This window comes from Bombus pyrosoma, linkage group LG12 (assembly GCF_014825855.1).
Source record: "Bombus pyrosoma isolate SC7728 linkage group LG12, ASM1482585v1, whole genome shotgun sequence".
In the NCBI taxonomy this organism is placed as follows: Eukaryota; Metazoa; Arthropoda; class Insecta; order Hymenoptera; family Apidae; genus Bombus; species Bombus pyrosoma.
The window spans coordinates 10231185-10258102 of NC_057781.1; the positions used below are offsets into that span (position 1 = coordinate 10231185).

Consider the following 26918-nt stretch of genomic DNA (forward strand, 5'->3'; position numbering starts at 1 on the left):
TTTCCTTAGAAATTTCAATTTCTGTCGCTACTTTTCCTTTCCATGAATTTCTTCCTTCATTTGCATCGTATGCGTACGAATTATGTACAATTAAATTTGTTAGAGTTTTCCAATAAGCGTAACGAATGCAACGTGATAGATACGTAAGTTGGTTGCGAGTTACGTATCGAATGGTGTTTCTCTCGCATGAATTCTGCTTCGATTAAGTAGCTTAAGAACTGGAAAATCTCATGGATAATTCAGTGGAAAATATCCGAGAATCTAGTGGCGAGAAAAATGTTTATCTCGCAACGAGGAACGAGCTAGCGAGCACAGCAAGCGTGAGAAAAAGAATTTCCAAGTTGCGGCAAAAGTTTGCCAACCCCTCTAATCTAGCCTTTCATTAACGCCAAATGAATACAAATGGCGAAAGCGTTTCGAAACGCGCGCAACACAGAGAGAGAAAGAAGGGGCGAGAGAAATGGAGAGAGAGCTTTCTCCAGCGTCGATTCCACGAAAGCGAATTTAACACGAATTAATCCATTCACGTATTACGAAGCACGCCTTTAATCACGTTCATGGAAATACCTCAAACCAACGAACGGACTAAAATGAGATTTATAAGATGAAAAGTCAGACCACAAACGTGGACAAGGCGGAAAAACACTCTAGAAATTAACACGTAGTACAATAAAAAAAAAAAAGAAAATAGTGACAAAAAGAGAAAGAAAAAGAACGGGACAAAGGACAAATTGCTTTGGCTGGTGTATTCAAAATTCCAGAACGAACAATGTAATAATGCGCATCGAGAGATTCTTCAAAAGCAAATTGCCACTCAGCCCGACATCGCCCGAAATTGCGTTTGTTTCGAGTGTATTCGTATACAGAGCGCTTTGTATTTATTAGATGGGAAACTCAAGAATATAATCGAATTGCGGTATCCTTCCGTTCCAAGGTAATTCGATCATTCGCCTGCACTCCGTGCCAAAATGAATTCCCCCGTCTCTGTTTTCGCCCTCGTGCTCGATAAGCTACTACGAAAAATGCTTCTGGTACACACGAACACTCCCATACAAAGTATGCTTAGGTATACTTGGGGAGTTGTCCATCTAGAAGGTTATTGGGGGAAGAAAATGCTTTAGGCTTCGTGGTGAAAGCACTTGAGCGAGACTCGAGAAAATACGATGATATAACGCATATGAACGTTGCGCGAGTAATCTCGCTGACACGATGACTATCATCGATGAATCCTTCGATGGCCAATAGCTCGTTTTCGCCTGGACATTGAGTAGAAGCGACGAGAAAATATAAGACGAATCGAGTTACCGCGACAGAATCGTTCATCAGAAATGATCCTCTAATTATTTCGAACAATGTGTTAATAACTTTTAAATATAATAATATTTTTATTAAAATATAGAAAATGCTCGATTTATACTATATATAGTAATATCTAAACATATAGTTGTATATGTTTACAACTGTTCAATAAAACACATATATGGACATTCAATTACAAATCTCACTGTCGACAAAATTTAGCGTCTAAACTGTCAGGAAATTTCATATCATTTCATTTCAGGATTCATAGTCACGATTCCACGAACATACAAACTGTTAGTTAATTCCATGACAAACAATGGCACCTGGTGCGCAAGCAAAAGTTCATTAATATAAAATTCATGCCGGGAATCATGTTGATCGTCTGGCTTCGTCAAATAGCTCCTAATGTAGAAAATTATTCTAACGGAGAATGCTTGCGATACGATCGAAATAGGTCAAGTTAATTCCTAACGAGATGGTAGAAATTCCTTGACTAAAGCCCACCAAAATCGTTGTTCACGCTTAGCGAGAAAGTTTAGCCAGATTCGTTCGCTTTGCGCGTAACATACGAGTATTAAAAATATTTTCCAACGTGATTATTCAATTGAATTAACGTTAATTACAAGTGAAAAATCCTGGTTCGCGTTTCATTTTCTGCTTTCCGAAGACCATAACGAAAAAAAGGAAGACGTCCCATTAAAGGGATCAGGTTCTCTCGGTAGGATATTGTAATTATCACTGGCTCGTAATCAGACGGGTTTCGAGATAGGTACGAGCTCTGGTTTCACGAGATTTGTAAAATTACCCTGCGAACCTCAAACGAAGCCTTACGAGAAATTAACGGCGACTAAGAAACTCGCGTTTAATTAGCTGATACGAAAATATACGTTAAGCTTGACATTCTATCCTACCTGACTCCGGTTTCACGTCGTCTAATTGAACGAATCAATCCGACGATCGTGCAATCATACTTTGCATATCGAAAATTCCATGTTTACAGAATCTATCCTTTCCGACAATCGCTCCGACAATTTTTTACCCTTATCCATGGTAATTAGGGTTAAGCGAATCTCCATTCACCGCCTATATATAATATTGTGTTTTGATGTGCGCGTCATTTAGCGTGACACAGGACATTCCGATCAATCAATACAACATAGGCATATATGTAATTGTACAGCAAATTCGATCAACCTATAATGTTCTATATTACGATTCCATGGATGGAATTACAATGGCAAGCAATTACCCTGGTTGAAACAACCGTAAACAAACAAGCGAGCTTAATTAGTAATCGATGATTAATAATCGGTAAAGCTGGTGTAAGCAAACTCATGTAAATTACTCTATAGTTTCGTTTTCCAACTTGTAACAGATTAAATCGGAACGCGTACTGTCGACGTTTGACTCCAGCTTTTTCAAACATCCCGTACAACAATTCGTTTGCCCTTACGTTTGTCAATAGGAATTCCTATGAATTACGTGGCGAACGATAAAAGAATCCGGAACGATAATAAATCCGTCGGAAGGGCGCGATAAAGACCGCGATAAAAATCTGCCAGAAAGTCGTCGTTTCGCGCGGTTACAACCGCAAAAAGATCGGCATTTACCGACCGTCCGGGAAAATCTTTTCGGATGGATCGTTCCAAGTATCCCGCGCGTTTTCCCTCAGTCGAAGGTCGTTCTGTCCGATATAAAACCGATAGGGAATGACGCGATCGACGTCGTATACCATCCTGGGTCACGGAGCGCATTATCAAGCGGGTAGCCGCGAAAGCAGGCGGATTGTTCCCTCTCGCTGTGTTCTCGCGGTAACAGTATTTGCGGAACACTTAAATGGAATCTTGTCCCGGGGACCGCCTCTCTCGCGGCTGCTCACGCTGCCAACGATACTGTGCACATACGATCGTAAAGTACGCGCCATTATTATGGCCGTGATAGCGCGACCATATGCACATGGCACTTAACGCGAGTGGAGGGAGAAACGGTCCGGCGCCGGGGTGGAAACCCAGTTGGGGAATTAAATAGATCGAGAAATATCCCAAGAATAGGTCTACCAATGCTCTCTCGTATACGATATCGGCTTGCAAAGTTCTCGACTTGTAATCCGTACTTTCTTACCGTCTTACCAATTTACCATTGAGATATCGCTGCTTGAATCGATATCTATGGCTTTCTCAAAGCGCGGCTTAAAAGCGCGATAATTTGATAATTCAAAGCTTCGTCAAGGTTTAGTTAAATACGAACGACAATTTCGTTGCGGCGTATTAACTTTAAAAATCGATTTTATCGTGTCACTGTATCGTACCGTAACGTGGCTGCGTCGATCGTAAAGAACGAAATCAGCGCAGATCCTCTTATCCGTAAATTTGTAACTAAATTGTAGCTTGTTAAACGTAAACAAATGTACCCGCATGTTTTAAACGATAAAGCGTATCCTTTGAAATAATATACGCTTCAAAAAAGTTGCATTGCTCTGACTTACGAACGCTTTTACGCAGGTGCAACAATTTCCTTCCAACAAATGTTATTTTATGGCTAAATGTTCCTTGGAGCTGGTAATATTACAAACAAATAATAAACAGCAATAAATATATAATAAATTGTTGAATTTACGTCGAAATATTGTGTGTACATCGTTCGTAGTAAGTATACCTTTGTATTAGTCATTACATTAACTGTTCACGATTCTTCTAAAGAGACGAAAACGTATTCAAGCGATGAACATGTCTTACTTTTAAAGCTTAAACACCCTATCAATGTTTATGCGTGAAATAAACAACGATCCACAGCGACGGAGGTAGTTTCTTACAGCTAATTTGCTAACAAGAAATTTCTGATAGTACAGTTTTGTGCGAATAAGACTAGCTCTTGTGTGATAAACACGAAGATCCAGTAGCAGTTGCCAAGATAAATAAGGCTCGTTTATGGTGATTCCTCGGTTGTGTTAACTTAAAAATACGAGACTCGAAAGTGCCGACAGCAAGCGTTCAACGGAAAGAGTTACTGCAAATTTGTTTAATAAAAGTAAATCTTTGCAACATCGGGTTTGCCAACAGGCTGAATGCTATTATAACTCGATTCTGCTCGATTCAGGCTAGATGGCATTTAAGTTTATTCCTGTTTTCTCTCTTAAATTACTATGCTAATTAATCGACACATTATTTGCTGCTTGAACGTATATTCGTTAACATGGTGTATTACGTAACTTGTTGCTGCACAAATTCGCGTTAATTTCATCGAGAATCCACATCGTACTATGAATATACTGCCGTCCCTTTTCCTATCTCGATAAACTTCATAAACGATACCAGTTCCATTATTATCGCGTGTTATCATCGATATGCTAGAAACACTCTCTTAAGTTTCAATTACCAAATAAGGAAGTTGCCAGGGTGATGAAAGGAGCATCCAGAGAATGGCCACGTTAATTCACCTAAATATAAATATTAGCACTTCGATAATATCCGTTATCGTTAAAGGGAACAACCGGCGATGCTTCGCGCAGGCTGTTTCTTTGGATTAGCCGCGTTTTTCGAAACGATCGCTATTTCGTTCCAAGTTTCCGCTGAAAACGCTTCGAGCCTGCGCACAACTTGACTATATTTCCTATTTTTATAAGCGACCACGAAGATAAGAGTAAACGTACCGGTATCGTGGATTAAAACGAAGATGCGAAAGCGAACGTATACGCAGCGTGCCATTATGTCAGAATGTTAATAGGCATCGCGCCGGTTATAGACAATAATTACGTACGATATCGCGAACATAAAACTGGCCACATTGTAGCAACCTTGTAATAACGTATCGCTAACGTCCCGCGTATCTGGAACTTTATTACCCCGAGCAATAATCTTGGCTCTTTGGTTCACGGTATTGTTTCCTATTAAATATATACGAGTACCGCTGACAACCGACACTTATGCTCGTCTCAATGTGTCAAAGACATCAGACATCCCTCGAGATAGTGGATGATTACTCCAACAGTGTGTATTAATATGCGAACGAAAAAGGAACAACTTGTTGCGAGACCAAGTAACAACTAAATATAAAGCGAGGCGATTGAACGAACTACGAGATACGAATATGTATGTAAAATACGTGAGAACGCTCGGGATTGGCAAGACTTACCGGAAGGAAGGAAAAGTTTATGCTCAGATAACTATATACGAATATTGTTTTGAAACATTCAATCTTTGTCGTTGGTTGGCCAATTTATATTTTACAATACATTACGTGTATAAGGTAGATACAGGGTGTAAAATGTATTTATAGCGAATGCTGGAAGCGATCACATTACCTGAACTGTGAACGATACAGTAATCCATAACAAGATACATCTATCTCGAGATCATCTATCAAACTGCTCGCGTGTTCAACTTTCGAAGCATCAGTCATGTAACTTTTGGTACTTTTGAAACGATTATTTTGCTACGTGAGGATATTGTGAACTTTTAAAAACAGCATTTTGTTCTCCACGGTAACGTATCGCTTCTTTTTTTAACGACGTTCCTATGCACCGATAAAATTTACAACGGTGAGCGTATAAATAAAGAAACGCCGATTTATAAATCCTATCGACTGTATTTTCTACGTGTATGTAGCGTATAAGACGCTAGAAAATTGTTTTGAATACTCTAAAAATACAATTGTTCTATTATTATATTAAAAAAAAAAGGCATACGAAAATATGAAAATAGAAAGAGGTTTCTGGTGGAAGTTGAAGAGTTTGAATTCTACCATTAACCTACCGTGCACTTAAGAAAATCTCCACCAAAATGATCTTTTCGTCTGCTAATTTAAACAAAACAACGAAACGAATTCAGCGTTTTAACGCGCTTATCGAGGATTTCTACAACGCAAAAGAACGAAATGAACGACAGCCTGATGTGCAACTTAGCTATAAATACATTCACGAGCATTGCATCTTCTTCGAGACTCATTATTTATATATAACTTGTTAAATACCGTAATGGATTACGGTGCAACATCAGCGTTCTTTTGCACTAACGGCAGCAATTATTTTCTCATCTTCACCGTCGTCATTACTACGTGTACATATTTTATTTTTCTTCTCTTTTCGTTTGTCTTCTTCTTCCTCTTCTTCTTCTTCTTATTTCTTTCCTTACGGGAGAGCGACTACTTCTATCATGGGCGTCGTCGAATCGCGAACGAGCCACCGAGATCATCAGAGTCTCGCAACTTCAACAACTTCTCGCGTGTTTCGCGATTTCTACCGGCTCTTCGGCTCGATCGCGAATACCTTTTTCTCGACACCTTTGATACGCAAACGCGAAGAAAAACGACGACAGCGTAAGATAGTTTCGATGACGAGCAAATGCGATCAGTGATAGGAAATTTATCTGAAAACGTGATAAATGAAACCATAATGACATGAAATAATAATACAGGCACATGAACACATATATTACTTTTGACGAAAAACGAATATCTATATCGTTGGCAATGCTAGCCATCTATCGATGACAGCTTATCCTGCAAATAATCCGTATCGAATGGATTCGCTAAATCTCCGATATCGCGTAACAATCACAAGATCCAAATATCGTTATAACTAATTTACAGCGAATCCCGTGGCCGCAATATACGTGCACGAGTAAAACATGGAATAATTTCGATCTCATCGTTGGCTACAGTTACGATACATCTACACAATAATTAGGCGAACGTCCATCAAAATAATATTTGCACCATGTAGGCTGTATTGAAGCATCATAAATGGAGTGGAACTTACAGTGATCTGCAATTACGTATTTTCCTATATAATTAAATCATAGTGTCAAGACCATAAATAACAATAAAGCCCAATTGACGATTTTATTTTTCCATAACGTGTATCGCTTATGATAATTACCGATTCTTATTTATTACTAGGCAGCCATTGCCATATACCAATGAAACATTAAAAGCCTAAACAGAAACATTCCCAAACCATCGAAAGAAGATACACGAGATTAATTGTAAAGTCCAATTATTTCAACCAAATCCTTCAAATATATATTCAAATATATTCAACGACCGCACAAAATACTCCGTGTTCCTTGTTATAAAAAAGAAAAAAGAACAAAAAATTCACGTTTCCCCTGCCCTAAAACGAAACCTGTAACATTTCCAAGCGACGAAGTGAAAAGCCAACCCGATTCTCTCCGATCGCATGGACAAATGGACAAATGGACAAATGGACAAATGGAAATATAGAAAAATAGAAAAATGGAGAAGAATAGTCAGCAATGTTCGTCTTGTCGTGAGTTTCGAAGCGCGGTAGGGCGATAACCGAGGCCAGTAGCCGGAAGGAAACAGCGCGGTGTTACCATTCATGCCGCGTTCCTGATAACGCTCGATCGTAGGATGCTCGCGAGCATTGACGCTGCTGCCGTTTTCGATAGAGCTCTCTGGAGCGAGTGGAGCGGACTCGAGCCGGGTCGGTTTCTTACGCGCGTAGGTAACGGAGCACGCGCGCCACAAGCGAAACAGAGAAGGAAGGATAGCCGGTCAAGTGATAAGGAAGTGACAAATTGTCTAGCTAGACGAGAACGCTGTCGCCGTGGGCCGTTTACGAGCGAGCTGCGAAGCCGCGCAAGAAATGATTTACGGACGTTTAATAGGGAGAGTGTAGAGGCTAAGTGCGTTAACGTCGCCGGCGAAGAATACGGTGTTGCTGGACGTCTTTGCCTTTCTTAGCGGGCTACAAGCAACGATTGTTACGAAGTAGAAACGCCGTGAATGCAGTTTCTGCGAAATTTCACTACCCCGATCTAATAGAGAATTTTCCAAGCTTCGCGACTTCCATATAGTTAATTACTCGGCTAGAATTTCATTTAATTTAGCATGCGTTACAAGCCAACAGCAAAGAAACCACTTTAACTTTGCCTACGATATGTACGATGGTATGTAGGTTAGATGTAGATATTTTGATAAAGATCGCGAAGAACGATTGACATTTGAAAGAGCAGAGTTAACATTCGTTGTAGGTGACAATTCCATTTGAATGAATTGAAAATAATATTTTACGCAGACTTTGGATAAAAGCAATTTTGATATGGAAGAAACATAATCGAATATTTGGTTAGATTGTACAGTGAAAGATACAATGAAAGTAATGGGAATGTTACGTGGAAACGTTATGGATTCTGTGTACGATCAATTCTTTCTGTGACGAAAGAAGAAATCACTATCGCATACGATTACATGATTCATAATAGTCATCAAAGAAGACAGTAATGTTGTTCGTCATCTCAGATAATTTGCCTCGTGTGTAACTACAAATTGTTGGGACACAGCTAATCGAGGCTAATAATTTTGCGGCTCTTCCAGCGTTTCGGTAGTCATGCAATTAGGCTGATTGTCCCGTCGTTTAATCGGTCTATCCTTCTTTCGGAATGGTTAACATTTAAATCGTACAACTGTGCTATTTTTCCACGTGTTCGTGAGGTATACAACGAAGGCAAATATTTGTCGAATGTCTAGTGCGTAGAAGCAAGTAAAGCAATTCTATCATCCTCGTGTAAAAACGCGAGAGAAAATTCTACCGACAGTCAAAAGACTACCATAAATCACAGCTAACGTAACTGTTGCGGCAACATAGATATGCACATATTTCTAAGCCTAACAGACTTCAAGAACTAAAAGTCCACAGTCCCAATGGTAACAAAGAAACGAATCTCAATTGCGCAATTTCTATTCCACCGCTCTTATCTCAAACTGCGATTCCGCCGATCGACATTTTCGCACGAAAGAAAACATTTTCACGAATGGATCGACCACGGACGAGAACCGGTCGCACGTTCCACCGTAGAATCGGTTTTCCCGCGACGTCGCGTCGGTCGCGTCCATTCAGCCGTGCCAAGCGGTTGCGTAATCATTCCACTCGGCAGGCGAATGCACTACGAGATTACGGCTGATAAAAGCGTGTTGCATTCGCGAGGTCAGTCGACCGCTTTTATGAATGAAAATTTATATTATTCGCTGGCAAATCGCACCCGCTCGTTCGCTCGTTTGCGCGTACGCTATGCGCTTCGTCGTTCTCGCGTTGGAACACGTAGGTGCTCCAACCTTTTACCACTATTATACGTATATATTTTGTACATTCAACTACCCTTTCATCGACACATTTACCAGTTACATCCGTTTCATTTTTAAATAGTAACTCCATAAATTCGTCTAATCGTATTCCATGATAGTTGCTCACCCTGTGTAAGAGTCGCCCTAAGAGTGAAATAACAACAACCCTCGTCTTCTATCCTTTCCGCAAGACGAACAACGACACGATCGAAGGAAACGCAACGGGGGTCGTCGCGAAACTTACAGGGTCGCCACGCAAATCCATTTAGCTCAAGTTTATCCCTTACGGAATAATCGTGTAATCCGGCAGCGACGTTCAATTAAATCAGTTCCAAAGTTGCACGTTCGTATAACTCTGACTCATAATTTAATCCGAATCAGCCACCAGGAATATCCGGCCACGTTCCGTGTGGAACAAAACTCGAACTCTTATAAACGGTGGCCGCACGCTCTCGCGCCGCGTAATTACGAATATCGAATGGCTGATAGGGGAAGGGTCATAGGAAACGTGACGAGAAAACTTCTTTTTCCCAACGGATCGCTCCCTGTACGGACGTACCAATTTTCAACCTACCAGCTGCAATTTCTATCTAATTTCATTCTTCTTGCCATCGATGTCTTTGATTTCCCTCCGCCGGAATTCTCCGTAACGTTCTCGTCGCTCGACCTGCCTTTAAATACCCTGTTCGACGCGCCACCGATTCGTGATTTCGTCAATTTTCTCCGATCTACCGAGAGAAAAAAGCTGTGAATATACAGGGGTCCACGAAAGTATTCGAACACTCGTAGATACCTTCTATGAATATATTATGTGCCTTTTACCAACTATTTTCATATTTCATTGTACATAATGTACGGAAAAAAGTCTCCTGCGATAAATATTCGAATGGCTTCGTGCGTAGAAAATACCACAGAATCGTGTGAATTATCACAGAACGAAAGTTACTTTCTACAAGCAGAAGAGTAAGAGACGTTGTATATTAAGTGGATACGGACGAACGAAGCCAAACATCTTTGTATTTCACGAGTTACGATACAACGAGAGTTTGTCATACAAACTAACGCGTATCTTTCCGGTCTTATTATATTCGTATAACAATTAGCAAAATTACTCTCTCGAAGAACGTACGAATAAATACACGTCAGTTCGATAAGCATCGCTTCATGCGATCACGTTCAAATGTACCTTGACAACGAACTTTGTAGCAGACGATAGCGGTCCTTTTCATTTAGGTTTCCGCGAAGCCTCGTTCCTTGTAACTTACATCTCTTTCATTCGTTTGACAACGTAAAGGAACTTTCAAGCATGTCCTCTTAACGCAGCGTGTAACTCGGCGATCTAACCTATTGTTATACGAAACAAAGGAACTTGAGACGAGGGGTATTCTTTTTCCAACCACGAGACACGTACGTAAAAGTTCATGAATATTAAATCACCTCAACCCTTAAACGACAAGGGGATCAGTGTCTCCATGATTCCAATTTTTCTTTGCCTGTGTCATTTTCTAATCTCTTTGCATCCATTTACGTTGTTGCACGGTAGGCTACTACTAACTCGAAGGAATTGTTTCTCGTAGCACGTAAGCTACTTTACATCGGAAGATTTAAACAAGACTTTGATCGCAACTAGGGTTTCAATTACAATTTTAAGTAAAGATTTTTATAAGACTTTTAACGAGATCTTGCGATCTTTGAAAAGGGTATTTCCCAATTGCTAATTTACCTGTGATCGAAGCAAACAATTTTCCAACAAATTTTCAATTTTTCTCTGTTTCTTCTTTTTTTTTTTTTTTTTCAAAAAGAAGTAGGTAACGATGGTGATCGCAATCTTCTTTCTGGGCCACGACACCCTCGAGGCTAACGGGATATGAATTTCCGTTCGACGGTTCGTGTCGACCACAAAATATCGATTGGTCTGATCGCGCGACCATCGCGTACAACTCTCATCAGAATTTCATTACGCGTAAACCCCATGACCAATTTCAGGTCATGTCTTCGGTATACCTCGAACGATCCACGAATGGTTCATGCGCTTGGTTCACGATCGGCTGACAATCTATAGAGAACCGCACCGATATCAAGGCGTTCAATAAGCTCACTTATCGACCTCGCGCGATATAAGCAACCATTAAACGTAATTATCCTAAAGTATTAGTTGGACGTTAAATGATAAGTCATCGTAATTGTCTGTTGAATCGCGACGTCTATTCCTGTAGAAGATTATAAGCTGCGTACGATAATTTCGTGCTATAACGAAAACGAATAGCGAAGAAACTGAAGAACTCGATTGGGTGTGGAGTTTAATTAAGTTTTAGCAAAAATGGAGGGCGTTCCGCGACGTAGGTAGCGACTAAGTAGATTTACCATATTTTGCACGGCCAGTAGGTTTGGAACTATGGGCCTGACTTGTATGCGAAATATGCCGATCTCCACATATCGCGCTAAATTATAACGTAGCGAAGTGGACCGATAAATAACATATTGAGGTTCGTTAGTTCATAAATTGCTAACGTTACCATCTCATAGCAAGCTTAGAGATATAGGATAAGACTTAAGAACCACGAGTACCGTACTTTATGATTATCGTGCGAATAAATTTATTGTAATTTAATATACGCGATCGACTAGTTTTTTCACTTTTCACTTGCAATTAACTATGTAATTTAAGCTGCGTTCTACGTCGTGAATAATTTTAGTTCCAACGTCATGTTCGATAGCGATTCCAACGGGTAAATCAGAATGAATGCATCGAACGAATAATCGTGCGATACTGGCAACGCAGGACGTTAGGTACTTTCGAAAGAAAGTTTCAAACATCGTTTCAGAGAAAAAAGCGACATTCGCGCGATCTCCAAAGGATCTAAGAACAAAACCCTGTAAAATAATTTAAAAGATAGTTTAGTCTTAGACGAAGCGGCGTAAGAATTTAATTCGAAAAACGGTATCGGTCGAAATTACACGTTTGCGCGGAATATAGACAGAGATACGCTATGCATAACGTCACGATTTTTTTAACGGGCGCCCGAAATAACGTAATAGGTGAAAAAAAGAAAGGGATATCGCTGACCCACGAACTTTATTGCGATCGTAAAAATCATACGGTGGCTAAAGCATACACAGTGAACACATCTGGTGGATTCTTGAGCAAACTCAGCATGAGATCACTGTGAATAGGTGAACTTACGATGACGTTCGTTCTCCATGGAAAAGAAGTAAACCACCCCGTACAACCGGATCGGGAAATTGTCGCCAGATAGCACGATGTTCCGCGTTTACGACGAATAAACGGGGCTTAACTTATTGTTAGTAGTACGATAGGTAACATGGCGTGGTGCGCGACACCCACCTTCTTTATCCTTCTTTTTCTCTGACAGTTCCCACTCGCGAGCAAATATTTTCATATCCCCTGCAGTCCGAATGAAAAGCACAAGCTGCAATAAACCGAACAGTTACATCTGCTGGGTTAAATATTGATTTTTCCATCGCAGATGTAAAACATTTTGCGTTTTAATTCTGTTTGTCTTCTTTCCTCGTTCGAACTACAATTTCAGATCAGAAATACGAAGTAACCGCGGAAAAATAAAATATAGATGTTGAAAACGTTGCTAGTTACACAACGCGTGTTATAACACGTTACGGTTGTTTCCCAATTATTAGCATGTGATCATCATACGTCCGTAATTTCTTCTGGATAATGGCTTTCTATAAAATTGCCTTTAATATGACATAGAATGACATAGAATCTGACGAAAAAATTATTAATTATCTCGACTGTAGGTACTGAAAGAAATTTAAGCACCTCGGAGATATATGAAATTAATTTGATTCTTTGTAATTCCTTTGCTTTTTAAATATCAAAGTACAAATGTACATCGAAAGGTATGCATCATCTATTAAAATAATAATATTAAAACATTCGCTCCGCTTTCAGATATATAATAACCTGCTTTCATAATATTCCCTGCTCTCGAATATATAATAATTAGAATTTCATACATCGTGCGTATTTTCAATCACAACATTCGTGATCAATATTTTAACCCTTTCACGTTTGCAGATCAGACACCTCGCAGTGTAATTTTGTTTATGCGACGCTACGAATGAAATACCTCGTGTTATTTAATCTTCAATGTGCGCAACTGGATATTACGCGAATATTAACTGAATAAGAATATTAAAGAGATCCATTGTTGACAACATAAAATATCTCGCATTTATTATCGTTAATCCTTTTGCGGACGAAATATTTCATGTACCGACTTTCATCTGAATCTATGGATACATCGTTATACGCGTCGTAACTCTCTATCTACTTGCAGAATAACAAGATCATCCACGTTACGAACGTTATGTATTTTCTTATATTGTACTATTTTTCTTTTATCTCTCTTATCGCTCTTATGATTATTAATTCGAGGAAAATCGTTAAAAATATCGTTTCTGAAGCTTAAATGAAACAAAAAATGCATTAAATAAAGTATGCATTAAATAAGTAGCTTTGTTTGACCGGGTAAATCATTTAATGGAATTAACACGGGTGACTTTCGGTATAGAAAAGAACCTGCTGCTCGTATAAAACCGTTGCACGACGTTTTTGTGTTTTATTAAAAAGGATTTGCGTGTAACTTTAGGACACGACGCGCGAACCAGATTCTATATTAGATACCATAACTTAGCCGAACCTTGGCAGACTACATACGAACTACATAGAAGCTCGCGAGTATCACGTTTCTCCATTTGCTCGCAAATACCAACGGTATACCCACGTTTCTGCCATCACATTTGTACGAAAATTATTACCACAAGCCAATTTACACCGGCAAACGGTTTAATACCAACATTTTCATATTATCCGATGTTGTATTTTAATCCTTTATTCGCTTTTCGTGTATTATAATATTATTCCACTGTTACGTGCATGAGCTTGCCACGCCATATTTTGCAAAGTAATTTCTAACAAGTAACAACACCCGGACGACACTGTAATTTTTACATGAAAGTAAGTATAGCACAAACGAACATTCTCGGTCTGCAGATGACAAACAGACGACCAACTGTTCGTGAACTGTTCTCGAACATCGACAAGGACGCGCCTTAAGACCAATCATTTAACACGACAACGCCCCCAACGAACAATTACATGTCTCAATTAGGCATCTAAACTAGAAGAACCTAAGGGACCCCGCTAATTATTTCGAGCGACTAAATTTACTCTTGGAATCCTCGTATATGCAGGCAGCCAGCCAGGCAGCCAGCCAGGCAGCCAGGCAACCAGGCAGCCAGCGTTTCTCGTTTCGTGGTATAGCGAAGTTGCAGGTAATATTGTTTACGGTGCGAAGTTAGATTAGTCTTGTAATAACGGTACGAAACGCGGGAGCTACACGCTCGCTCGCCAGGGGAATTGAGCTTTCACGACACCGACGATTCCCATGGTAACGATCGAATGTGACCACCAGCCAGCCCCTGTACGTGGCGTGCATCTTGGTCCACTGGGTTGGTCAATAATTAAAGGGAACCCCACAATCGTGCAAGTGAAACGAGACGCCCGGTGCACGTGATCACTACTGGTTTACATGTACGTGTATATGTGTATACGCGCGTGTGTGTGTATGTGTGTGTGTGTGTGTGTATGCGTCACGCGATCATCTACCGTATTGTTTCCTCAGCTGGACTTCGCCAAGACTGTTCCTTAGGACGCGATCGATGTACAATTTTCGTTCCGTTCATTACTCGGCTCGAGTGTCTCTCCTGGACTATTACGCCGAAATGAAAATTGCAATTGTTAATGCATGGAAAATTAGAAAAGTGGCGTGGCAGTTGGTTGGCAGTAATAATTCGAGTACAGTTCGAATACGTTCGATGGTGACTTGAAAAGTGTATAAAAGTACTATCTTTCGTCGGACATGCGAGTGATTTGGTTAAAGATTGCTGAGAGTTTCTCTCTCTGGAAATAGATTAGCCTTTAATTCGTCTAGCATCGCCTGTTTCTTTGAATTTCTTGTTGACTGTTAATTAAATGCCACTGGATAAAAATTAGCTGTCCAGCTCTTTGTGCTTCATCGGTGTTACGAATATCGTTTTCCGTATCGTTTTCGAACCACATTTAGAAACTTCTTTCCGAAGCAAAACTCTTGGTCTTAGAAAGATTGTTGAGAATAGAATAGTTAAGTCCTCGTTATCCAATGTATCGGGTTGGAAACTAAGTGATTGCGGATTTTCTCAATACCACCTATTGACAAAAGATTCGTCGCGTGATCGCCGCCTATATGCGACGCTCGTACCCACAGGTCATTTCGTGGATGTCGTCTATAAGCAACGCTCGTACCCACAGGTCATGTCGCGGGCAAGTAAGCGACAGCCGAAGCGGAAGGGTTAAATGTCAAGGGAATCTCATTCAATCAAACAAAACGCTATATATGGCTTTCAATGGATCGTGTCATACCTACGTCAATTTCTAGTTCCACGACATCGATATTCCTCAATTCTTCGATATCTCTGCCAACATTCCACGACAAACTGTTCCACTCAAGTCACTCGGTTACTCGTAATTTATTCGCTTCGTATGCCAAACAGTTCAAAACATGGGTATTGTTACGTTACAAATTCTCCGATGTAATCAATTAATTAGAAATCGACAATTTTCAATAAAATTTCGATAAAAAATATTTTACTATCAAAATCAAAGTTGCAAAATGCGTTGCTCGTAATCGTATGACTCTCGCAAGTATCGATGAACGTGCAATTAGTGTACAATGTTCCATTTGAAATAGATTAGAGATCAATTCGTATTTTGCTGAATGTACACACAGACAATTGACACTAATCAGCAACTCTATTCTTCCTTGTTACAATAGATCCGTTTTGAAGAGTATAAAAATTCAACGAGCCGAAATAGATACGATAATTTATCACATTGTGTACAATGTTTTACCAGAATCGTTATCTGCCGGTTTATCTTGCCGGTTCTTTTTTAGCAGCCAATTAGAGAACATATCGAAATTAATTAACTATTTGCATACATGCAGAAGCCAATTGACTTTTTGGAGTTTGGCCTATCATGGTAAATAACATCGTAGATCGCTCTTTCTTTTACGATCTCCAAGTAACGAAATAAAATAAAATAGGAAACTTTTGTCTGAATCGAAAGATGCAAACACGTTACAATTTAATAGAAGACGTAGTATCGATAGCAACAAGAGCGATGCTAATTAAACGGAAGAGATCGGCAGACAGGGAGAAACAGATTCGATCGGCGTAGATTCCCGGCATGAAGTTAGATTAATTTACGAACATTCTTCCGCGCGCAGTTTAATTAAACTTACACACAAACCGTAGGCAAGGTTTCTCGGTCTTAGTCGCGCGCTCACGGTTCAACAGCGATCGAACGAGCCAACGTATGAACTTGTTGCTGCGCGACGCATCGTTTTCACTTCGCCGGAGCGTCGTACACAACACGAATATACGGCCCAACTTGATTATCCGCGACGCTACTTGCAGCAATTTCACGGCAGATTCTGAACGAGCATGATTTTTGCTTTCTATCCTCGGCTGAACCGAGGAGATCGAATTATTTCCGGCCAAACCTTCGTTTACCCGCCGTTGAAAAAACTTATTCGCGATGAGATATAATATCCTACGTTTTTCTTCGATATGCTCGAGTTTCGACTTTTCCAATTTCGTATTTCATCGCGAAAAACTAGCGAAATATAATGCGACGAACTTGTATTTCCAGGAATAATTTCTTCGTTACTTTTACGCGAGCTGGAAGACCAAGGACCTTTTTGCGACGAAGCAACTTGTACTCTTACAAAAAGGAACCCGTACTTTTTAAACCATTCGTGGAAATAGAATGTAATTTGTAAATTGGAACATATTAGATTGGAACATATTAATTGAGACGTGAATCGAGGTGCACGCGAATAAAATGGAGAATTGTCTGTTAAGATGATGATTACGCATAGCATTAAAACAGCGTGTAAATGCCTTACTTGTGAGGTAAGACTATCGCGGGGTAAGAGACGTAGGCCGTATTTGCATATTATTTATTACGAAAACTTGAATCTATGTAACTTTAGCTTCCTTCGAATAATTCATTTTCTCTTTAAGAGCAAGTTGCGTGACATATCGACATTCTTGCTACGGGACTAATTCACCCCAATGATTCGTCCCAACAAGTACAACGTTTATTGATTTATCTTCCAAATTTTTTTTTTTTAATAAATCAATATTTAAATCGATATTAATAAAAACTTTCAAGTTCTAAAGTACAAACTGAGATTTCTATAAGAATGCATTACGATTCTACATTGATCATTTTGACGAAACAAATGTACAAACGATCCAAACACGTATAAACAAGGTTGGAACGCTGTACGTTAGTTGCTTAAATACGGTCGTAATGTCGTGATATCGCACATTCTGATTGAAATGAGAGAACTCGATGCGAAATGAAATTTCTTAACGAATTGTCAACCACATCAGACGATGTATGACAGTCAGCGTTGAAACACGCTCGCGAAATCGCAGCAGCTAAAGGTTGAACGAATTTGCGCGAACAATTACATGACAATAGGTTACAATTTCAACTACTCAACGCTTTGCATGCGAGTGACGTAGATTCACGTATCTGTAACCTTACGATTGAATGCGGCAGAATGCAAATTTACGTCCACTACAGACGCTTCGTTCCACCCATGATGTCGCTCTTGTAACTTTCTCTAAACTATTTATTCAATTACCAGTACCTAATCCTCTCATGAAATTACAAACGAAATGTTTGAGAAACCTTCCTAACTGCTATTTAATAATTCTACAACGGTGTACAGATACTTTTTGTATCTCACTGTATATTCAATTCGTATAATCCAATAGAAAAATTGAACACGTCCGTGTAAATGCACTTACGCTAATTTCGCTAACGAACATGGTTGAACGCAAATAGAACTATCGACTGTAACAGGACAGCCGCGTGCATTGTTCGATGATGTTTCGACAGCTAAGTAGGAATCAGAGTTTCTCGAGACAAGAGAGCTGGTAATGTTTCACTAGCTCGAAACCATTACTCGCTAACCGTATAAATTATTTGCGAGCAGTTATTCAGACGGAAAAGAAGCACGTAGGCAGGAAGAGTCCTGAATGATTGATGCGATAGAGCCGGCCAAGACTTAACGCCAACGTGTGTTAAACGTAACGGCTATGCTGTTCAACGGACGTTTTAGCGCACTACCCTTTGATCCGGTAGATTCCGGTAGAATATTACAGCATCGACGTACGACTATAAAAGATATCGAAGCGATATTATCGAGCTTAAATGCAAACTTCAGCGCTAATTTCTCGTTGGAGGAAAGTGAACAAGAAAGGTAAAGTTCTGACGAAGAACTTTTAATTTTAAGTGATAATACCGTAGAATTACGTGGGCATATAAGAAACGGTAATGACAGTAAATGTATGATATTAGATGGCAAGCAGATATTAGACATGTGTAGGATAATTATCTAATATCTTGGACATAAATTTCAATTTCACATATTCTACTGCAGAATATATTATATTAAATAATAATATAGCGGATAATTATTCTTTGGATAATATCTTGGGTATTATTTATTTTAACTCAAAATTATCCTACGTGTACGTACGAAGCCGATTATACTAAATAACTAGGTGCGAGTACCAACGTATAAATAGTAGACGAGTATAGTAGTACGATATAGGTGCGCGTACCAGCGTATCGAGAAATTATCAAACTTAACAATTCGAACTGTATGTAAAAATTTCGAACAGCTTTCTCAGATATAGGTAGTTTCACAGCACGTGTAATTACTTTAGGAACGAAACTCTAAAAGTTGATAGACTAAAGGTAAAAAGCAACTTGTTGAATGTTGCAGACGAGCGAGGTGCATAGCAATTTCCAGAGAAAGGATCAATTATTTACCTCTGGCAGAGTCAAAGGTAGGAGAAGCAGCGGAAACTGCTTTTGGTAATAATGGTAAATTCTTGCAGTAGAAAATGGTAGCTCGAAATTGTGCAAATTTTTGCTCCTCCATATTCTTGTATGGTACGCTCGACTTGCGAACCAGTGCCGGAAATGAAGTAAATTCTATGCAAAGCAGAGATGCCGGAAATTAGTGTGCATATTAAATATCAAGGATTAAATATGACTTGTGGCCGGAAACACAAGATAGCGACTTCCTTTGCAGCTGCTGAAAAATGGCACTTTCCAAAATTACCCAATTTCTTAACATACAATTTGGTTAATTTTTCGAACATCTAGAGATGCATTTAACGCTAATTACTACGTAAAATATCGAAAATGGGATACTTTACCCTATTACTATATACAGTATGCGAAACAAATCTCTGCTCAAAGTTCATTTCTTTAATTTAATTCGCCAAAAATACGAATTCCGTATAGATATCCGCAATCTGTTACTCGCTGGAATGTTCCATTCTTATGAGAAAGTTTATCAGTCAATAATCGTTACCATTGTGAAACTCCAACCAGAGTAGAATCCCATTTATCCGACCTCGGAGACAAGCAGTTCATATAACAGAAGTTCATCGATTCTGTCCGCTATCCACGACTTCTGATTCGAACAATAGTATCTCTTTGTGTCCAGATAAATGGATGGAACTGGATGTAATTTCGACAACGTGCACATACGCCGAACGGTGAAAAAGGTAAAGAAACGAACGATCAAAAACGGCGCTAACAGTGAAAATTTTCCGCCACTCGCTTGCGCGAATACGACCGCGAGAAATTCAACGCGATTATGTTCGCCTATGAAAATTCTCACGAGTGATTACAGCGCGTCCTTCCGTGTACTAGTCGCGCTTCCTCGTTATCGGGATTTCTTGGACAGCGGCGCAATCAGCGGCGCATACCTGCGAAATATTAATGCGACTCGTAGGAAACGCGTCGAGTCGGCCGACGAGCGATGTGCACGCACACACGGCAGCGCCTGTAGAAAGTGGCGCCAACAAAGAGGAACGGGGCGTTCTAGCGGCAATAAATCGGCACGAAACTACGATAATAATCGATACCCGTTGCCCACATAACGAATCGATTTATACCGCCGTGTACCGGTACGTGATTTTATCAGGCGTCTATCTTTCTGCGATCACGCGACCGGAGCAAAGCTCTCGCGTCTCTTCTTTCGCCGATTTCTACAAACTTTGACCGAACAATGTAACTTTCCGCGTACAACCGGTATATACGTCTTTCAGGGTATCGATATAAACATTTACATTTACTCTTTCAAAGATATTTTTATGGCGTTATTGTAAACTTTTTGTAATACAGCGATTATATTTTGTGTAACGTTGGGAATAGCACGGTTTGTTCCTTTTCGATACGGTAGACGTTTGGATATTGAAATACCGAATGTTTAGATGCGTGGAACGATCGAGTATCGGGGCATTGATTAACGGAAAATTTGGGGATGGTCTGTTGCGACGATGTGGTGACGAGAACGTGACGTTTAACGCCCTCCCCTTCCCCGACTCTTATCCCCGATGTAATATACGAGGCTAGTAGAGCGTGAGTTTCGTGGATTCTGCTTCTTGTTTCCCCAGCTATCTTAATAGCGTGACTGTTTACTTGCACAGTGTGCACCGCTCGTTTGCATGCTCGCATTAACTTACACGGCGAATTGCCTTGACGATTATTTAACGCGATCTTCAACGTAAACAGGCTACCGTATCGTCGTGCAAACTTGTATTTGCATCGGTATGTTCCATTCAGATTGCTTCGAATAACGGCCAATGCGAAACAAACGCTCCGACGAATAAGTACACGTTCTGCTTATATGAAGCACCGATCCTCTATCCAATGGATTATGCAATATTGTTGCAGTTATGTATACTTTAATCTCTTGTATAATAGAAGTGGTTGTCGCGTAGTACGTATTTTCGAGAGAACGATCAAAAGAGAGAAAAATCGTTATCCATCTTTCAGTAGTGAAAAATTCATTCACGCAGAGTGAAAAAAGAAGAGTAAAAAAAAAAAAGAAAGAAAGAAAGAAAGAAGCGATAAAGACGATAGAGAGAAAGGCATGTAAGTAAAACGTATGTAAATTTATCTTTCTATGGAATCTTCGATTTCAGGTAGTTCTCTCTCTTTACACACAGATAAGATAAAAGATGTGTAATTTGTAAAGTAATTGTGGAAAAGATAGTTTCTTGTACAGGTGGGAAGGACCGAGCAAACACGCGTACAGATACGATACGAAACAGATGAATAATAGTTCGAAGGAATTCTAATTTTTGTAAGTTTTAAGGAAGCATAGGTTTATCGAAGATAAAGCGGTTATCACGAGAGGAATGATTTTTATATGTAATTTATCTTTACCAGTAACTTCTGATAAGGAAAAACATCATTTTTACATGTAACGTATTTCGAACAAGTATCTCTGATAAAAGAGTAAAATATCTACAAGTACGTTTCAATTTCTATCTAAAACCAGTGTAATTATTTCCCTCGCGGAAAACGTATTTTTCCACTGTCGACGTCGTAGAAAAATGGCGGCTGCTACCGAACGTTCCTCGAAAGAAACTTACGACCTCGCGATCGATTAATCTCGCGAAGTACGATCATTTCTCGAAATTGATGAACAAGTATCGCAATGTTAAACCGTATCAACTTCCGGGCAAGAAAACCGATTCGATTCGATTCGTGTCGATTTGTCTCAACTACTTTTCTTTAAAGAAAAATAGTTCCAGACATATAGCGAAGCAAACATCCTATATCGGTCCTATAGGAATATTTGAAAGCAGGATGCAAAGCACAGGAATCTCAAAGTCTGTTCTAGTTGAAAAGAGTCTCTCAAATCGATCAGAATACGCGTGTACGTGTGTACAGGTGTACAGGTGTGCAGGTGCACCGCGAAGGAAATGAATTGCAGAAACTTGGAGAAGAACAAAGTTTGTACCGTGATACCTTTCCATAGGGTAGAAACTACTTTCATCGAGAATTCCTGCAATTTCGTATCCGAGGTAAGTGGATCTGATAGAAGAAACTTATAAATAAATCAAATATTCGATAAAAATAATCGGAAAGTATATTTGCTTGGGCAATTGTGTAGCTTACGAAAGTATTCCGACGTTGGTAGAAATCTTATGTAAATATATTACGTACGTTACACGAAACGTTCTGAAATTTCAATAAAATTCCTCTATAATAAATATCGAGTGCGTAACTTTGTGCGAGATTTCGAAACGTTGAATAGAACTTTTTCTTTTTTTTTTTTTTTTTAATTGACCGATTTATGAAGAGCAAAACAAGCAAAACAGCGCGTATAATTGATCTATGTACCGTGTAATCTACCGCTTCACGATCGAAAATAAATATCTCAATGTGCAATCAATGTCTTTGAGTATTTCTTATCGCGATCTGTTCTGAGATCTAATATTTAATATAGCGTAATGTTACGCCATAGAAGGACTTTGTTCAAACAAAATTACTAACTCGTTGGATTTGTCTGTCAAATATCTGAAACATAGCTTGAGATATAATTACTATTCGAATTAATTTCGTTAAAGCAAGTTTTAATTATCATAGTTCTTTTTGTTAATTAACATGCCTGGAACGTGTAATCCAAACTCTCGAATACCTAAACTCTCGCTGAAGAGTATAATAATATAATATAATAGGGAATTACATATAATAGGAAATTCTAAAAATGCGCTAACGAGGATTGAATTATTTCTTTGTGTCGCTTGATATCACCAGGTACGACAAAATTTCAGTTCGTTTCAACGCCTACCATTTTACGAATTCTTACGTGATCGTTAATCATTCCTATATATCATTTAACGTTGTATTCTTCGTGTTTGCACTTCCACTTTTATCAAAAGATCGGGAAGCTTAAACGAGTTAAATCGAGAAGCGCATTGTTTCGTTGAACAACCTCAAGATCGACTATATTCTGAGAAACATTCCTGTCACAAATACATTATAGCAAATCTAATCGCAATTAACTGCGTATATCTTATTTAAAGATAAAGTTTCGTATAACCTTCGTCAAAACGGTCTGGATAAAAGAATAGATAAAAATCGCTCGCGATATCTATAACTCGGAGAAAATGTATTTCGCTGTAATCGCTCGTACCTTGAGGAATCCTACGTACGTTTTTTTTTTTTTTTAATCCTACTGCTATCTTCGAAATTTTCAACTTTTAATGTTTCAATGGTATTCGTTACGTTCATTTCGTAATCACGAAGAAAACGATACTCGTAGCGACTGGTAGAGCAATTTATCGTTTGGTTAACGCTAACTTTACCAGGCCTGGTCAAACGACCTGTCTAAAAATTTAATTTAAAATTGTACATTCGCTGTTCGTTCTTTCGTTCGTCTAACTTTATGCAAATTCTAATATTATCCGTCCAATCAATTTCTCAATTTTTGTTAATGTGAGAAAGTATCGTTCGTTTCGTTCGTTCGTCTAATTTTATGTCAATTCTTCGTCCGACATCTGACAAGACCTGGTGAAGTTAGCGTTAAGGTCACGAATATTCTAAATAAAATACTGTCACAGAAGAGGAAGCGAGAAACGTCGCGATAATACAAGGTACTTCGAATTGTTCTCGATTCCTTTGCTCGAGAGACTCTATTATAATCCTACCACGATGTAGAACGAGGCATTTTCTGGCTGTTGGAAATCATTTTTAGATCGTCGAGGGCTCTCCATTTCGCTTGGCACTTCCACCGCACTAGCTAAGACACGACTAACAACGGGAATACGGGCTCGCCGCGCCGCCGCAAAAATGTTGCATAAATCCCGAGGGAGGAATCCCTAGATTCCTCGGGTCTCGTATATTAGGGGAAAGACATCGAACGTGCAGAAACTCCAAAAACTAGACCGTTGTTGCACGAGGCGAGCAACTGCGAAATTAATTCCAATCGATTCCAAGGAGAACTAACGCTTCTCCGTTGTCTAGATCGAAACTTTCTTATCTGAATTCGAGTGTTCTATCGTGCGAATGGAATCGACTGGATACCGAAATTGGAAACGTTTTACGAGTGATACGACGCGATTCGTATTAGGTTGTCCGAAAAGTATCTTTCTTTTACACACCCGTCTTTTACAACGACGCATCTTTATACGAACATGAAAGCTAATCTGTCGAACGTTGTGATCTTTACTTTGATAGAACGAAATCGATAAAACAATATAGAATGGAAAATGTGCATCCATTATTTCCTTATAAAACGAAAGAAACTTTTCGGACGACCAAATACATGGTAAACCATGTAACAAAATTGTAACAAAAGAAATCGGCAACCTATAACTTGCCAATTTCGTGAAACATTTCAATCTTCGAACATTCCAATTTTTTAGTGTTCAAATTTTTAAATATTTAAATTGTCGGTTTGCGTTTTCTGCAATTCGTCGACTCGTGTTAGAGCGCAACGTTGTACGGGAATACAACGAGGTAAATTATCGTACAAGAGGATTCTAGCATCAAATTCAAAATATAAGGTTTGCCGTTTTCCCTTGCAAATAAATTCATCATTGGAGAATAACATTTTAGATGTCGCTTCGATATACAGTATAAAACGTAAATCAAGCAGGATGAATACAATGACGCAGAAACGCGATAAGACGCTGACAGTATTTGCGGAGAGGCGTAAGCTGGTCGGTCGACTTTTCAAAATCAACTTAGCGGAGATTTACTTCATAAAGACCATGAGATTCCAGCGTTGCGACAAATTCTTATACGTGAGCGGGAGACCTTGCAGCTTAAGTGCACTCGTAAGAAACGTGACCCACAGCGGCTATCGTTGGAACATCACGTGCGAAACGTTAGCATAAAGTAAGATACATGGGACAACGAGGGAGACAAATGGAGTCAATAGTTGTCAACATCGGAAACCCAAGAGGACGAGATTGTCCCTCAGCGCAGACTCGTTGCGCTATTTCAAGCTTTTCCTCTCTTAAGCACGATCTTAAACCCCGAGACCTTAAACTCGCGTGATTAAATTCGACGCAGACGTTCGAACGATGCGTAAAAGTGCGATCTAACAATTGAAGGAACTTTATCACAACCGTGTTATATCGTAAGAGGAAAAACTTTGTTCCGTTTACGAGTATTTCGGTGGTAACATCGTTGTTACTCGATTTTCCTATATTCGACGAAGAATTTTTAAGTATCTACTAAGATATAATTCTCATTATCTCGTAATAATTGAAACGAACAACAGAAAGAAACACGTAATATCGAGGCGTAAGAAGCAGAGTATAAAATACGTCGATAAAAAGAAACGCGGCAGCATTTTCATTGGTGGAAGAAAGGCAAAGAAATTCGCAGAATTTCAATTAAAGAAACTCGTAAGAGTGTCGGAAACGAGCCAGTAGCGAGAACGGGACGAAACGTTAATCCACGAGAGAAAATAGCCGATAAGAAACGTAATACCGATCGTGGAGGGAGAAAAAGCAAACTTTCTACAACAGGATAAAGGGTGGCTTGACGGTAGTTACTCGGATGATATCAGAGAAGTTGTTGAAAATTTGAAAACGCGGTTGACTTACCTTATTCCAGAGCGGCAGTAATTGGCAAGATCCTTCCTTTCTGCTTTCTTCCCTTTTTGTTTGCTCGTCGTCCCTCGTCCAACGGTTCCTCTTCTTGTTCTTTGTTCACCACTCGAACAACTTTCGAAGGCGAACCGAAGAGTTCGAGGAACTAATACCTTTTGGTCGCGAAAGTTGCCCGGAATCTCAGACGGCCCGTAGAATTTTATTTCCCGTAGAATCGAAGGCCATTGTTTCCCGAGTGGTCTGACGATCTGAAACAAAAACGAAAACGTAACGATCGATTAGATTAGATTAAACGTCGTGCTACTTCAAATCGCATTGCGTGAATATTGCCCCCTCGCGAAGAAACAATCGTTCGACGACTAGGAAATTGTCTGTTTGCCGTCTAGTTATGCGAAATAAATGGTTTGAACAATAACCATGATACGTTACGTGATATTTTCATTCTCGTTGTTAATTGCGCGATGCTTATCGCAATGCTTGTTTATCGGATGAAAAATTTACACATCGATGTATATGGTGGAATTTGCAAGTATAATGTCAAGTTGGACGGAAAGATGTTTGCATTTTCTTTCAGAGGTCACTCTGTTCTATCGTGCTTGGAAAACCTATAGAACGAATCAAGTAAAAGTAACTTAAACGAAAAGTTGAAATAACACGTGAGTTGATACTGAAATTGGAATATCGGATAATGAAACGAACTTACAGAAGCTCGTTGTTCAGTTATTCTTCTACCCGTAAGTCGCTGAATATGTATCCTTCGAGTGCAAAGCGTATTCCATAATATTTTCGAAAATTATCTCACATCTAAAAGCAGATGCAAATTTTGTCGAACGTTAAACTTCGCCGCTCGCAAGAAATTCAACTTTAAGACGCGAACCGACGAATTTCCAAATATTTAAATTCTCATTTAACGCGGAATAATTGTTGTCTAAATAGAAATATTTATGTTCCCTGTTTTTTGATAACACGAGGCGTTCTCCGTTCAACATATACTTCCA

General features: G+C 39.3%; 1 protein-coding gene across 5 annotated transcripts in view; it reads right to left on the minus strand.

Moving 5' to 3' along the window:
• LOC122573623 overlaps positions 1–26918 on the minus strand; it is a 141451-nt gene that overhangs the window by 75209 nt on the left and 39324 nt on the right. For all 5 annotated transcript variants that reach the window (XM_043740247.1, XM_043740248.1, XM_043740250.1 and 2 more), the window contains one exon: positions 25915–26168. The gene's annotated coding sequence lies outside the window, so the exon portion shown is untranslated. The remainder of the gene's footprint in view (positions 1–25914; positions 26169–26918) is intronic.